General features: G+C 27.7%; 1 protein-coding gene across 2 annotated transcripts in view; it reads right to left on the minus strand.

Annotated features, from left to right (window-relative positions):
• The window catches only part of LOC111042203 (octopamine receptor-like), a 162381-nt gene that overhangs the window by 94331 nt on the left and 51086 nt on the right, over positions 1–16964 (minus strand). For both annotated transcript variants that reach the window (XM_022326744.1, XM_022326743.1), the window contains exon 3: positions 8476–8557. The gene's annotated coding sequence lies outside the window, so the exon portion shown is untranslated. The remainder of the gene's footprint in view (positions 1–8475; positions 8558–16964) is intronic.

The following is a 16964-nucleotide window of genomic DNA, read 5'->3' on the forward strand; positions in this document are numbered from 1 at the left end:
TAGAATATTTTATGTTATATTTATATTGTTATTATTCCTGCTGTAGCCGGCAGCTGGTAGGTTGAATTAATATATTTGCATACTATCATATTTGTACATAGTATAATATACTGCAGAAGTTTCTTGTACCCTCGAATAATATTTTTAAATAACAAAAAAATAACTTAAATCGTTATCCTCGGTTATTTAATATGTAATTTCGTCCAAATTTGAACATAAAATAACTATAAAACAAAACTGTGTTTATTTATATTTTTAGATTTTTTTGGTAACAGAATAACCCACTTACGTGGAGGTGTGGAACTTTGTTTTAAATTTTCAATTCTTAGCTATACAAGTTAAACATTTTATACATTTTTACTACAGAATCATTTTTAAATTTTAAATTTGTTAAATTTTGTCAATATTCGACTTCAAATAGTTGTAAAAAAACTAAGGCAATGTAATTGTAATATTTTTCAACTTCTATAGATCAAGAATCTTGTATTCAATTTTCACATTTTTTGACCTAGAGCAAAATATTTCATTGACATTTATAGAAAAAAAAAACAATTGAAAATTGAAAATGTACTTAAACAGCTCGAAACTATTCAAAATATTTTGGAAATTCGGTGTACATTTCAAGTATTTGAAGTTATTTGTTTTTGAATTAAAACAAAACAAGGAAATCGTTACTTGAGTAATCGAGCGGATATCTAGTTGTTGTTAAATTTCAACTTCAAATGCTCATAAAAATTTAATTTGACTCTCCTGTAGACATTTTTTATTAGATAAAGGTAGACAATCTTATAAAGAATCTTGTAATAAATTTAAAAATCTTAGATTTAAAAAGAAAAATGTTTAAGAATTTCTAACAAAAATAATTTGTACGTTTTGGTGATTTTTAGGTATTTTGTCAAAACTTGAACTTTAAATGCTTATCAAAAAATTGTATTATGTATTTTTAATATTTTTTAGTTGTCATTATAAAAATATATTAGGAGCCTTGTTGAAATTTACAATTGTTTTGACCCACTGATAACATTTCATCGACATAAATTAAAAGAACAAATAAAACTCAAATTTTCTTATGCTATTTATAATTATCTTATCCTATAAATAGCTTAAAAAGAGTCTCAATTTTTCAAGAATATTATGGAGCATAAGAATGGCTAATATGAACATTCTATGAACATTTCTGTTGTTACTCTAAAAACAGAATAGATTTTTTCGAATACCAATTTTGCGTAAAAACCTCAGTTTTCTCTTGATTTTTCTTTGTTTTCTAATACGCTTTTGAAAACTATTGTGAATTCTTTACTTTTTACCCCCCCCCCCCCCACAAGTATCGACTTGATTCATTTTTATATCAGGATTGATGCTTTTGAAGAAAATCGAGGTATTTTTACTGCTCCAAAAAGTGATAACAGACAAAAAAACACACATCAGTGTATAATCAATACATACATTGCTCCTCTTAGAATCTAAAATAAAAAACAATATTAGTGTAATAAATAATAACCCAAACTTAAAAACACTGTTACACATTAGTCCATTGTTGAAGTAATTTTTTCATTACATTATTAGAGGAAATGAAATATTACTACAACGAAGCACAATAATGTTATTAAATATTATGAAACGAGTATATAATTTAACATGTACCGAGAAAAATGTGATTGCCTCGTAAAAGATTTTACTCCTACCGATTCCATGTCTAAAACCCTCGAAAAAATCGTAACAACGTTTAATAATAGTATCATTAAGACGTATAGAAGAAGAATGGTTTCTGCGATACGCTCAGTTCGGAGCAATGTCATTTTTCTATTGTGTACGCTGGTGCTTTTCTCGAATATTCTACTGTATGTATGTATTGTTTGGTATTGAATTCATCAAGTCGCTATACAAAGGAAAGCAAGTCCATATGGCAGAGTACTATTGTACAGGGTGAGTTCAACAAATATTTTCATCCATATTTTTCTTTAATAATTTATTTATTCAAATTATTTTGAAAATTGGAATTTTCAATATTCTCAAGTATAACGTTTTTTCAAATATTTTGATTTTTAGATTTTTCTACCTTATAAAAAGTGTTTTATCGAGGCGATACAACTTATTTTTTTTTAATGAAAACTTAATAAGGTATAATTAACAACCGGTTTTCCATATAGGTCGAATCATTTCTCAAAGCTATGTACACTGACGCCGATTTGTCCATGAACGTGGAGGTGCACTAAGATACGCTTAAGTCGACAAACAATTACAGTGGCGACGATCACGTAATTTATCTATGACATAATTTATGTTACAGTAGATTTTTTAGATGAAAGGGCTCACCGTTGGGTACTGCAGAGATCCTGCCGTGGATTCATAATTTAAGTTAAAACGTACGGTGCTTTGATCCGTATCTGATTGTTAAATTAAAAAAATGGTAGATGTTTAGGAGTGGGCTGTACATTTCCGTTTCTGGTTACTTCGAATACCTAGGTTTACTGGCTTATTAATTTAATTATTTATTAACACGTAGTATAGTTGTTATTGCGTTTATTTTCGTTTCACTTAAATTTATGAGGAGCCGACACGACACGCAAGCCGATAACAATCTTTCCGGTTTATCAATAATATTATTCAGATCGATACGTGACAAGAAGTATGATGGGTGGGAGCCTTAATGTACGATGTCATAGTTGATTTTAAACACTTCAGTCTCACTGTATACCGCCTATATATCATATATGATAAATTTATACTCTAGGGGTTGCTGTAAAAAAAAAATTCCACATGGGCAAAGCGCATAACTATTAGTTTAGTCATATTATATAATAATCAAAATTACATTTTTTATTTTACTAAGAGCAAAAAAAAAAGCAATATCTCTCTTGATAGTGTCATAGACATGTTTTTTTTTTTTTGGACTTTGGCGAGTGATAGTAGACCGATGAATATCGGCAAAACTTATTGAGATCTCAGGTCAGTGAAAGTATAGGTGTATACAATTCCAAAATGTAAATTAAAGTTTAACTCTGTTTAGTCAGATGATTTCCTAGTAGAAACTTATCTAAGTCAAGAGGATGCATAATCTTTTGTCTTTCATACTCTTCAAAATTTCTCTTGAATCGATAGTGAGGGAAGTAAAAAAGACTCTATAGGTCTGAAAATAGTAGATACAAATATGATTTTGGAAGCTTACGCAGGTGATGATATTGGATGATATTATAATAAAAGGTAAAAAAGAGATCAAGTAAGAAACACTCCAAAATTCAAATAAACTAATAGAGAAAAGAAAAAGTATATGATTAAACATCGACGAAGACAAGACTAAATACCTGATCATAACACTTAGGAAAAATCGTTGAAATTAAATTTCAGTGGGAGATATGATATTCGAAAGAGTACTTATCCAACTTTATATATCTTGGAGTGCATGTGATCAAAAGGACAAATAGCCATAAGGGCTGAGGAGATAAATCGTATAATAACAACAGGGTAAAATTTATTTCATACTGGTGAAGCTGATAAAATCAAAACTTCTATCAAGAAGAACGAAAATTAGGTTACCCAAAATCGGTCAAGACAGCGAGGAGGCTACCGAGTTTAAGAAGACCTAAAGATTCCAGGAATCGGGGATGAATAAAAGAGATGCATGGTAAGACATAGAGGAAACAGCGATGGATCTAAAATTCGAAATAGCTTTTTATCAGCTAAAAAAAAAGAAGAAAAAAAACGTAAAAATTTAATTATAATTCTCATTTGTTTCTGTTATTTTCTTTATTGTATTACTTTTTCGGCATCTTGACTCGTCGAAATTAACCTTGACCTATTAATATTCATTGATGTTTGTAGACGACCATATACAATTAGATGAATAATATTGTCTTATTTTGAGATGAAAATTTAGTGGTGCTTGAATAACGCAGATATTATAATTTGTATTAATCGACTGATAAGTGACAACCACCATGGTTCTTATGGTATAAATCTGTTTGAACGTCCGATTATGAACGGAACATTTAATAGGTGCAATAGTTAAGTACGGTAAACAAAATTAAAAAACAAAATAGCACTTTGCTTAAAAATGTTAAATTAACAAATTAATTAAAATAATACAGTTGTTTTTTTCGTTATATTAAAAATAACCTTTTGAAATAGTGGCCGTTGGAAGATACATTGTTATTTATAATGTATATTTACACTATATGTTAAAGGTATGAGACAATTTTTTATTTGGTTAACAACAATTAAAAGGCAATACACACTTAGAGTTTAAATCAATATTAGTAAAGGTACTGTTATTAGTTTATCCAATTCTGTCTGCTGGAGAATACACAGTTTATTTACTTTGTTATGACGGTGGTATGCATGTTACATATCCAATTTTATTACATTAATATATTTTTTGGTTACCAATGCGTCTGTAATAGCTATTACGTACGACCTGGCTTAAGTAAATTACCTATGCAGGTACTCCAATTATGTTATCCTACATATTCACTAATCACTATATAAAGTTTTATATCTTGGAACTAACATATAAGTCGAACATTTTATAAAAAATTGTAAGGGTAGTATAAAAGTGAGAATTAGATTTTAGCAATAAAGTAAGTTATAAATGTAGGTCAGGCCAATGAAGTGAATGTGCTGGGACCACATAATTACAAGTTGACCATTGTAATAAATCGCGGCCGTCACCGCGAATTCGTCGAGTGTTAAGCTGCTATCGTAAAGAGTTCGGCAGGAATGTGTGTGACGGTCGTGTGCGGACAAGTGAATTGTTTGATGTTTGTTATAAATCAAATAATAAAAGTGACCAAAAACTATGTTAAATTTTATTCTAATCGTTTGACGTTCTCGATTTTTAACAGAACTGTACCGGGATTTGGGTGCTCAAAAGTCGATTAAGTTTTTCTTTTTTAACTCACCATCATTTAGTTAGTTGCGAGAAATCTCAAGTCACTCTGTTATATAAAGAACGAACATAAAATAGACAAACGCATGCCATCGTGCCTCCCCAAATCGAACAGTGCTCTCCCAAATACCCAAATAATTTTAGAGAGAGCCAATAGCTAAGAGTGTACGAGGATACGACGAAGGCAGGTTTATTGCTAGAAGTGATATGACAATATTGTGAATATTTAACAAACGAGTGATCTAAACAGCGAAATATAAAATAATATTGTTACTGTACAAACTCAAGACTTTTTAAGTATTATTCTCTTGACAATTTATGGAATTCATATTATAATAATTTTAAATACATCTAATCAATCGAAAAAGTAAAATAACTATTTTGTGCACCTACATAAATAATATTATGAATAATGCAGCAACAGTAATAAATTAATAAATCATTTTATGATATTATCGAAAATATGGATTTGTGAACTATGTACTTGTATAACTTAATATGTCGAACGTCAATATGTTTTTGTCTCAGTTTATCGAACATGATTGTGGAGTTAAAAAGAAAAAAAATATAACATCTGTGTCCAATATTTCCCAATCAATAGAGAAAAGTTTTGTAAATACAACATTCTTTCGGTACACACAGACATGACAAAAAACAATTTATTGTAAAACCAATAGTGTCAACGTTTCATTCGAAATCTAATAATGTTTCAACAACAATAAACATTATATTTTTACCAATACGTTAGAACTGAATAATAATAAAGGTTAGTCAAAATGCATACTATACAAAGTAATTGTAACAATAATATTTTGTACTTACAATTATTTTATGTACCTGTGCATAGGCTAACCTAACATAATCTGGCCGAGTTTCTTCAGAGTCGTGATAAATAATATTGAATTTATCAATTTTAATTTAGGAACACAAAAATAGGATACGATTAAGTTACTAAAATCATGTTATACAAATTGTACCTTTATTACTACTACTAAATGTGTAAATAATAACAATTGTATTCCCGGTACTTAACTTATAGGTATTTATATAATTAATAATACATACCAAAGCATGAACGTAAACATATTCATAGTATGTCAGGAATATATAAATCTTTACAAATTAAAAATATTAATATGTTGTGTAGTATACGCAATAAAATTTGTAATATTAATATTGTCACTGTATAAAACCGTAGGCTGCTATTAATAAAATGTAAATTGTTTTTTTTCGATATCGAAAATTTCAAAAAATAGTTCATCAATCAAAGTGTATAACAGTGACAGGCCAATATCGTCGAACATAAGGATGAATGAAACTATTTCCGTTCAAATTTCGGAGCTCAACAAATAATAATAATAATAAAAAAAAAGTCTTCAGTAAAAAAATTAATCGTACAGATTTTCAATGACCTTAGTTTTATTTATTAATGAACGATACAAATACATTCATCGTAATTTTTTTTCATCATTTTATAATAATATGTACAGCCACGCGTAAAACGATTGTATAATATAAAATAATTTTTTTCTAAGTATGTATTTAATTTATATTTGGAAATCTACGTATCTTGTACTGTATTGTTATGCACTATAATGATGTACAATCTCAAATATACTTTCATGGTATTATGTGTTTATATAATATAAAAAAAATATTAATGCTACAATAGAAAATCAAAAAAAAATTGAATTGTTACTGTAAAAAACGTATCAATTACTCATTGTTAATAACTGAAGGTTACACTGTTAGTCGAATACCTTTTTAATAGGTACAGTTGTACAAATAACTGGCAATTAAAAATTACAATATACTATATTATAAGTAATCAGTTGTTACAGAATTTAAATAGAAAATAATATTAAACCGATATAAATTATTATGATCCTCTCCTAAAAGTTATATAATATACCATACCTATCTATATTGAACACGATATTGTCTTATTTGAAATTTTTAATATTAATTTACGAAATAGTCTGACAATTTAATCAATTCAGATTATAAATTGATGACATGGTGAATATTAATATTGAAATTAAAAGTAAACAACTATTCGCGTATAAACAAATTAGTAATTGTTAACGTTACTTATACTAAGAGTATTAGGTACCCTTTATTAATAATTGAAATTTTATTTTTAAATTCAGTCAAAAACGTTATTAATTTAATCATTTGACATTTGTTAAAATTCTCATAGTATTCTATTCAAGGCCTGTCAATATATATTTTTTCGATTACGTTTTCATCTAATGATTTTGTTTTCGTATAAGTATAAATATATTATAGCAACCCATGAGAATATTTTAATCTGGTTTGTCTGATAAACGAACTTTAAAAAAATAATTTATTATAACCAAAAAGTATCAAATAATATTTAGTATGATATAATCAAATAATTTTCTGCCCTTGTTATGTATTATGTGTATTTAAAGAATGATCTTTTTTTTGTTTTTGAATCGTTACTAATGATTAATGAATAAAAATATGCACTTCGGTGGTCGAAAAGTGAATACGTGCAATAAATCATAAAAAAAAATCATGTATAACTCAGTAACAAGCACTACTATGTATGGACAAAGTTTAAAAACTTTAAACGTTTTACACTATTATAACTCGAGAAGTATCATGAGCGCAGTAGAATGTATCATGTACTGTTTACCCTTTAAGTTAGACCTCCCAGAAGAAGTCCGCTGCACCACAAAATAAAACACATGTCTGCTACACCAAGTAATCTAACCTAACACTTTATATTATGTATTGTATAAAAACATATAAACGAACCTTAGTGCCTTAGTATTACAGGAAGTATAAGGTCTATACTACTGATACTATTTATGCTAAACAGTCACGTATAGTATTGTCATCATATCGGGTTGATTTACAACAATTTTTAGATGAAATACGTAATTTTAAGTTTTAGGTGAATAAGTTGTCTGTAAGTCGTGTTAAAACTGCTATGATGGTATTAAAAAATATAAATGAAAACAAAATCGAGACGAAGAAAAAAAAAACCGAGGAAAAAATATGATACTTGAGTTTTTGTCAGAAGCCATACATCAATTGTAAATCTTATATATTTCTTTAAAATTCACACTAAGTTAGTACCTATAGATGATAACGTCAAAGGATCTATTCTTAGTTACAACTGAAAAAAAAACTTTTTTCAGTTCTTTGAAATGATACTTTAATAGTTTATATTATTTTTAAATAAATAATTCGATTCCAACGACGGATTTTTTGTTGTTAAATAATTAACTTTTGTAATTAATTTATTTTCGCAGGCGTTCGAATACTATGAAATCTTGGCCCGCGGGAAGAGGCTCTTTAAAAAGTAAATTAAAAATTATATTCCGCGTATCTGATCTAATTATTAACCTTAATGACGTTTAAATTATAATGTCTTTTGAAATGTAAACTGTGTCATATTTTTTTACAATTTCTTATTTTTTATTTTAATTTTTTTAATATTTATAATCCATAGTGACAGTGCAAAGTAAACGTTTTATTTCCATAAATGTATTCTATAAATATGTAATATTTTATAGGTATCAATTTTAAATCTAAAAATAACTGTTTAAGAAGCTTACTTAAATCCACTATGTGTTCAGTATTCAGTGTGTTGTCCAAATGCACGTGTTTGTTTTTGTTTAGTTAAATAAAGATCCATGGCTGTAATAAAAAATAAATAAATATAAATATAAAAAGTATTACAATATATTCAATATTTACGTAAATATGTGTTTATATTATTTGTTAGTTTAATAAAACAAACAATGAAAAAACTACGTACACAATAAATGTTTTAGTCAAATACAGGTATAATTAATGATATTCGACCAAATATTGTGCAGAATAATAACAGATTTACAGTAAGTTTTGTTTCCATGATTAAATAAATATATGATAATAATATATTCATATAGTTCTAAATATTAAATAAACACCACATAAACTTATATTTTACTTTTATCTCTCTAAAACAGGATTCATAATCATTGGGAAACTCTATTCTTAAGTAACTGCTTGGGTCTATACTTAAAAATAATAAATTGTTAACAATACATTATAATATAAACATTTTAAGTATAAGTTATTATTTTATAGAAATATAAAGATATTTATCTAGTGTGCAGCACTTGTTGTTTCAGTATATTTTATATACATCCATTGGATAGAACACAAATCGAGTATACCACATAATAATAATTTTGAGAAAACTATTTTAAGAATAAAAAAATGACTTTGAAATTAATAAATAAATTAAAACAATTTTTTACGACTTACAACTTATACTACTTTTAAATTCAATAAAACAATAAGTGTATCAAATAAATATTTTAATACTATGGCATTGTACATGTTTCAAATTGCCTAGTGTCCTGTAATTGAAAAAAAGGTAAGAAAACAACAGCTTATAATAATGTATATATATTAATGGAAGGAAAGTCTGCAAGAGAATATGAACATACATTTTATAGTTTTAAATTCAAACAAAAATTACAAAAACTACAAGAAACAATACATAATCGAACAAAAAAAGTTTAACCTTCATCTTTTAATATCGAAAAAAATCCGATGGAACGATTAATCATTATGAATTATCAAGTGGTTTTACAGGTAGCAATTTTCTCCATCGTCGTTAACTCGGTACGCGTTAAATACAGGGTGGTATTCTCTAAGCATGCTCGCCCTTCTTTCGACCTTTAGTAATGTATATTTTATTCAAATGTTGCTACTTACAATTTTTTATTTACACTTAAGAGTTAAGACTATATTATTTTCAAATACTCATACTAAGAATATATTTTAAACCATTTAAAATATAATGTCCTGTGGTGATTCAAACAACTTTATTCCCAAATTCAAACGACCCGTATCACTGTAAATATTTATATGCCACAAATCATGATTAAAGGAAAGCTCACAACGTAGGGTGAGTATGGCTAATGGTTCACACTGTATAACAGGTGAGTAATAATAATACGGCCGATTATATTATTCGAAAGTCGATACACAGGTGACAGGTAAGGTGATGGAAAATATTTGAAAACATCAATCCAAACAGGGGCTGTTTTTTTTTTTTTGGCTGAACTAGAATATGACAAAGACAAGACAAATGTCTATCGGAAACACAACTATGCGTGTATAGATTATACACAAACTACTGTTCAAGAGAACTAGTCCTTAAGTTTTCCAGATGACAAGAGAGCAATAAATCACTTTTAGAGTTTCCTACATATTAGTATTATGGCTTTGCTTAGGAAGTGGAACTACTATGTGATCAAGTATAGTATAACTAATAATATATGTTTTACAGTGTCTTATATTGAAGCAGTATCGACATCTATTCATATATATTTTCAAAATGTAAAAATATAGAAATTATTTATTTTTCGGCGAGAGAGTAGAACAGTTCATTTTCATTTATAATATTTGAGTTTCTTTTTGTTTATTAAATTCGTTATTATTATACAAATTACTCTTTAATGCTTAACAATTTTTATTGAAAAAATGGACCATAAATAAACAAAAAATGGAGGAAGTATGAAGTAAGTAAAACTCTCGTGTATGATGGTAAGGGTCAATTGATACTTAAGTGTACTGATCTTTCCGTTGAGTAAGATTATGTAATGTATATGTTTTATCAATGATATTGATTTATTTTCAGCCGTTACTCAATTCTACCTAAATATTTTTATTTTGAAAAACAATAGAAAAATGAACTATAAATAAAAACAAAGGATATGAAGAAGTTACGACTCTGGTGTATAGTAGGTGTCAAATGTACAGAGAATCTCCTTAATGTTACATGTCAAATTTGAATTCAATGATATTCCTATAGCATATTATATAAAAAACGATCCTGAGCAAATACGGTATGTAAGCCTATATTACTAAGTATAGTTTATGACATATTTAAACTGCTATCATAAAAATGTCTTTCGTTATTAGTAATGATTTAAGTAAAATTAATTTTTACCAAAAACATTGCATTCATTTTATTATTGATGTTTAATAATATTATTATAATAATAAGTATTTGTATCATAATATAATCTTGTATAGAAAATTTCACATGCCTACAAATAGTTTGAAGAGAGTCAACATATTTTGAAAATTATACTATGTATATTATAAAATTCTAATATAAACATTTTGTAAAAGTTTCAAAGTTTCAAGGATCTGCGGTTTTTGAATTACAATACAAAATAATAAAACCGATTTTGAGTAAAAATTACTGTTTTCTTTTATTAATTTTTTCTTTTTCTTTGATTATTCTGAATAGTACTGAGATTTTGACCTCTTAAATGTACCAACTAAATCTGATTTTCTACATAAAACTCCCCTCAAATTTAAATTGTGAAGCATTTTTTCTACTTTAAACCGTGCACACAAATCAGCTTGAAAAAAACCGTCATTGTACAAAATCATTGTAAAATAAACACGCTTTCTTCAGAATCTAAAACATAACATTTAGATGGTGAACTGGAGTCATGTGTCAAATTGTTTGTGTTTTAAACGTACTCACTCGAAAACAACATTCAAGGGGTGGTATTAAAAACGAGTTAGAATATTATACAAGGGTAAAATAAAACATGTTTCTAATTTAAACACCTATCTACGAGTATATAATAGTCCCTTTACGTTTTCTTCCACTTGAACCTCTGAGGTTACAACCGTTTCGTATAACCTGGGTCTACAAACAAGTCATTAGTCTGAAAATCTCGGATAAATTGAACCACAAAACGTGATATTATATAAAATGTGATATGCCACTATATAGTGCAAACACAGATATTTCACATTATAAGGGTCAATTTCCCAAATTAATTTAATTATTCCAATCTCGAAACTGTTGAAACTGTCTTCGGCCTTGTTAATGATGAGCACGTATAGTAGATATTATTAATGACGTGCAACATATTATAATATACAAAGGTGCTTGTTTAATTGGACATAACGTTTGTAATATATCGTGTACTGTGTAGTAAGTTTACTGTTTGATGGTCAGGTTGAATACCTCAATACCATATGGTTCTGGGAAGTTATTTTTATCGATTTCACCTGCTATCGGTTCCATGTATAGTATAGCATGACAGGAAAAAAAGAATAAAATAATAAATTTATAATAACTTAAATAGCTACTGAAAGGGTTTATTATTATAAAAAAATTAAATATTATTTCAAATGTTTATTTGGTACCAGTTCGATTTCAGTATAAACATACCACATATTTTTATTCAAAAAGTCACCAACAATTTTGTGCTTGTTTTTTTTTTCATTTCATAATTTATTTTTTTGCTGATTTTACATTTTTTTAGTTCTTTTATACGAATCATTTCGTATTTACCTCCCCCCCTCTTGGGAAGCGATAGCCAACGTCTCATTTATTACATAGTATTGAATTGATTTTCCCATTGTCTTCTGACATGTGTGTTTTGTAAACGTCAGTACACTAATATAACAATAATAGGAATAGTGCGATCATATTGGAAAAAATTAAGACAACTTCGACCAACAATCACCACACAATAATAAATAAGATTTTTTTCTTTGGATATCTTAATTTCTTAGAAATCTGGGAAATAAATATTCAATTTGGGATTAAAAGTACACAGTTTCAACCTTTCGGCATTTTTAATTTTAATTAACTGCAAAGTCACTAAGTAAAGTTAAGCTATCCGTATAGTATACTGACAACACTTGTAATTTTAAATTTGATTCCCTTTGATGATCACCTCCACGATCAAACAAAAATATCTGTAACTAAATCAAAAAAGTCTATAATCAAGTATTATTTAAAAAAAAAAATCACCTCTTAGAAAGTGTGTCGAGACAACGAGACGCAATGCTGACAACAATCCCATTTTAAGTAAGACGCATAAGGTTGATTTGATTTTCCGGTAAAGAAAAAATTTTAAAAATAGGCCGACGTCATTAATGTATATTATCGTTATCGAAGGTGTGTTGGTCTAAGTCCGTTTACATTGAAAAAAAAATGTCTTGACTCAGTCGAGTAATCAATAACTATAAATGCTTAAATAAATACATTAAGTGAACCTATCGGCAAGAAGTCAAACATTTAAGTTTACTTTACAAATTTACTCTAAATGGCCGCTGAAAATGATTATAAACAGCTGTTATAGGCGCATAAATAGCTAATATAACTGAATGTAAACAGCTATTCATTTTTAAGCAAAGGTTTACAGTGTAACATACTAACATTATATTTATTTATTATTCTGAAAAAGTATTTCACCTGTATTCCTTAGTGTACCTTTTAATATAACAGTATTGCTATCACATTTATGAAACAATATTACGAGTTCCATGATATGAAGGTAAACAGTTGAATCATAATACGCCATTTGTTGTTTTCTAAAGTCTTTAAAACGTGTACTCGAATAAATCTAAAGAGACTATAGTTCAAAATAAAATCAGAAAATCATCCTTTACTATGAAAAACCTACTACAAAAATTAAGCATTCAGTATTCAATTAATTATGAGTATATTGTAAAATATAAACTCTATATTTTAAAAATTACTTAAATTATGAAATTCAAAATTAAAGTGTAAATATTTACTATACTTTTGGTAATATTTTGATAAGTGTTAATAAGTGAACTTAGACATTTTTTTGTCACTCAAATCATTGGATAAATTTTACAATATATTCATATACATATGTATATTATTTATTTGATTAAATTAGTTTTGAATTAAACAATAACTATCATTTTATAACATCTGACCACAAATATTACGGGGGGGAGGTGAACAGTGCTCTCCGCAATCGATACGAACATATTACCTTAGCAGAATGTTTCAGCAGAATCAATAAACCCCTAAAATTACACGTAATCACAAAGATAAAATGCTTACATACATTTTAAAATTGTATTAAACCCTCAAAAATAAGTAGAAATCGAGTAAAAAAACGACGCATTTATTTGTGTGGGTAATTAAAAATACATCATAGGTGTACGTATCATAATTTTAATAGGAGAGCAAAAAAGTTGTATATACATGCATTTAATTTAAAACCATACACAATAGTGATGTTTAAAAACTAATTAGTAATTATTTTACACAAATTAATTTATAAACCAACATTGTGTTACCTATGTGTATTTTTTTTTTTTTAAACAATGTAAGTAGTTAAAAATATGTGGGTGGTATTACTAAATCATATTATATTTTTATTTTAACGCGATTGGCTAATGCACTTCTACCTGGAAAAAATACCCTGGAAACTCGTTTCTGCTGTATATTAGATTTCGAGTGCACCTCTTTTTTTATTGTATGCATTTAAATAAATCACTATACTGAAAGAGTGTTCAATTTTAATTCAATGTTAAAGCATTGCATAGGAAAAAGATTCAGAGCTGATGAACCAGTATCTTTTTCAAATGATAATTAAGTAATGTTAAATTATTAATATTTTTTCTCGATTTTCTATTGGTTGAACTAATTATTTCCAAAAGCATTGAGTATTAGTTTACAAGCCAATATCAGACATGCAATGGAAAGTTTATTTTTTATTTACAACACAATAACTTAAGTTGCTTGATAGAAAATTATATTTAACGTTATATAAACATAAAAATGTGCTTTAATTAAAAATTTACTAGTGCCTCGGAGGTATTTAAAAAAAACCACTAGAAAAACTATTAAAAGTTAAATTTTTAGGATTATTCTTAACTTCAACTTTTGAGACATGAAAACATTTGCAAACATAATAATTTCTGCTTTTAGTACGAACCGTTTTTAATATTGTACTTTAAAATATATAGTTTTATCTTGTCTTTGAAAATTAAGCCTATTTAATTCCTAGTCTTCGTTGGGGACTTTCATAAGACAGCGGTTCCGAATAAAAACTAATAGTGTCTAGTGATAGATGACATTTGTATGTTATTTATTTTAAAAGGATAAATATTTAAGATTACAATAGATCAAAAGTACTATTTTAAGAGTTTATAAAATGTATGTGTTTTCAAATATGTGTGGTATACTTTAAAAAGCTTCGATTCTGAAACGTACTCAAAAACAATTTTAAATATTTAAGCAGGTATTAAACCAATTACATGTTTCTAACTGTTTGCATATTATGATATTGAACAATTTTTCGAGTTTTTATAAATAGCTGTAGGTACTCTGTAAATGTAACCAGTTCATTAGATGCAAAGTATTACTTTAACTTCGAATTTGGCTATATATTATTACTATTATGATCGAATACGCCGTGGAGACTAGCATATTATTGGACCATATACGGTTTGAATGTTCGGGACCAATCTAAATTCAAATAATATTATAGTTATAGTCGTGTTTAAAATTTGAATTCGTATTTTCAATGAGCGATATGATAGTGATTATAAAGCAACGCGAGTCGTGAGGTGAGGTAAGCAAGTTGGTTCTAACTTTTGAACATATTTTTACAACGTGCTAACGACAAAAGTTTTCAAAAATTTATATGCAGATACGAATATATTATTTGTGATAATGAGTGACACACAAATGTCAAGAAGCTACGAAAGGCTCGTGGTTGATATACGTTTATACGTATATATAATAGCTTTGTCGTTTAAACATCGCTTTTTCGGAAGTTCGTCTCTTTGAGTGGGTCGAGTTTGGCTCATTCGGGCCACCGGGAATAATATTTAAAACGACGGTGACAATACGATAATTATTAGTGTTCAAATAAACGCAACCGAACTCTGTGGCTTATCTGGAGTTCTAGGGGGCGAGGGGGCGTTTTGTTATTTTTAATACGGCTTTCGGTACGCCTCTTGCTCGCCCTTTGCGTCCACATCCATTATTGACGAATTGAATTTTTCTAACCATTAAGGTTTTCCAGTGAAAGTTGAACCGATTTTAAGTTTGTGTCGTAGTTTTTAAAGTATTTCGTTGTCATTATTTCTATAATAGCAGCTATAGACGATGGTATTTCATTATAATATTGTTCAACGACGTACTGTAGTTATTTTCGATGTAGATTTAAATAGTGATGGAATCAATGGGTGGCAGATTTGGTTTGTGACTTTGAAATGATACGTCAATATCAACGTGATATATTATGATATTTGTATTATATACATGCAAGAATTAACATTCAAACAATGCGGTATTTTACAAAACATTTTTAAAACATTGTCGTTTGTAACTTTTCTATACTATATATTATGACACATCGTATCGATCATTACGATGATATTTATCTCTATTGTATAATGTACAATTAGTTACGGAATAAGTTTAAACAATTCATTGAACCTTTTTTTCATATAACTTATCGTCCAAAATAGATCCTAGCTCAGCTATCTTGTACATATAAAAATATCACACATAATATTACAATGCACAATATATTATGTATTGTTAAAACGGCAAATAATGATTAGTATTATTTCACGCCTAATAGCAATTCATGTCTTCATTAGTGGGGGTATACACTTCCGAACTCGAAACACAATATTATATTATTATATTATTTAATTAATTGAAAATCACTACCTAATAAAACTGGGTTCTGATTCGAACAAAATTGAAAATACTGTTGTTGGGCGTAATAGATCGTAATAGCTTCATTAAAACGTACATTATATATAATCGAGCTTATCGAAACTCCTTCATAGTCATTCTGAAAATTGTTTACATCAATGTCAAAGAAAATAATATTATAATCTACATTTAAATAAATTATTTTCTGAATTCAAATAAAGAGGGGTGCATATTGCTAAAATATTATAATTTAATTGAATATGAAATAAAAGATAAAAAGTTCCTAGTGTGTCACGATGTTTGGCCTCAGTCACAAACGTATTTCGAGGTCAATCATCGGTCAGTGTTACTAGTTCCCAGATGGGTGACCACCCGAGTTTAATTGACAAATCCTTGCCACATAAAAGTATTCTAACTGGCCGTACCCTTCCCCACATTTCAATACCTACTAAAAACCCTCAGACTAATGGCTATAGATGTTGAAACCTTAACTCAATAAAATATTAAAAAATAGATATTACATTTTAGTATATTATCATATATTAATACGTTATCATTTGGGCATTATTGATA

The sequence above is a fragment of the Myzus persicae genome, unplaced genomic scaffold (assembly GCF_001856785.1).
Source record: "Myzus persicae strain clone G006 unplaced genomic scaffold, MPER_G0061.0, whole genome shotgun sequence".
NCBI lineage: Eukaryota > Metazoa > Arthropoda > Insecta > Hemiptera > Aphididae > Myzus > Myzus persicae.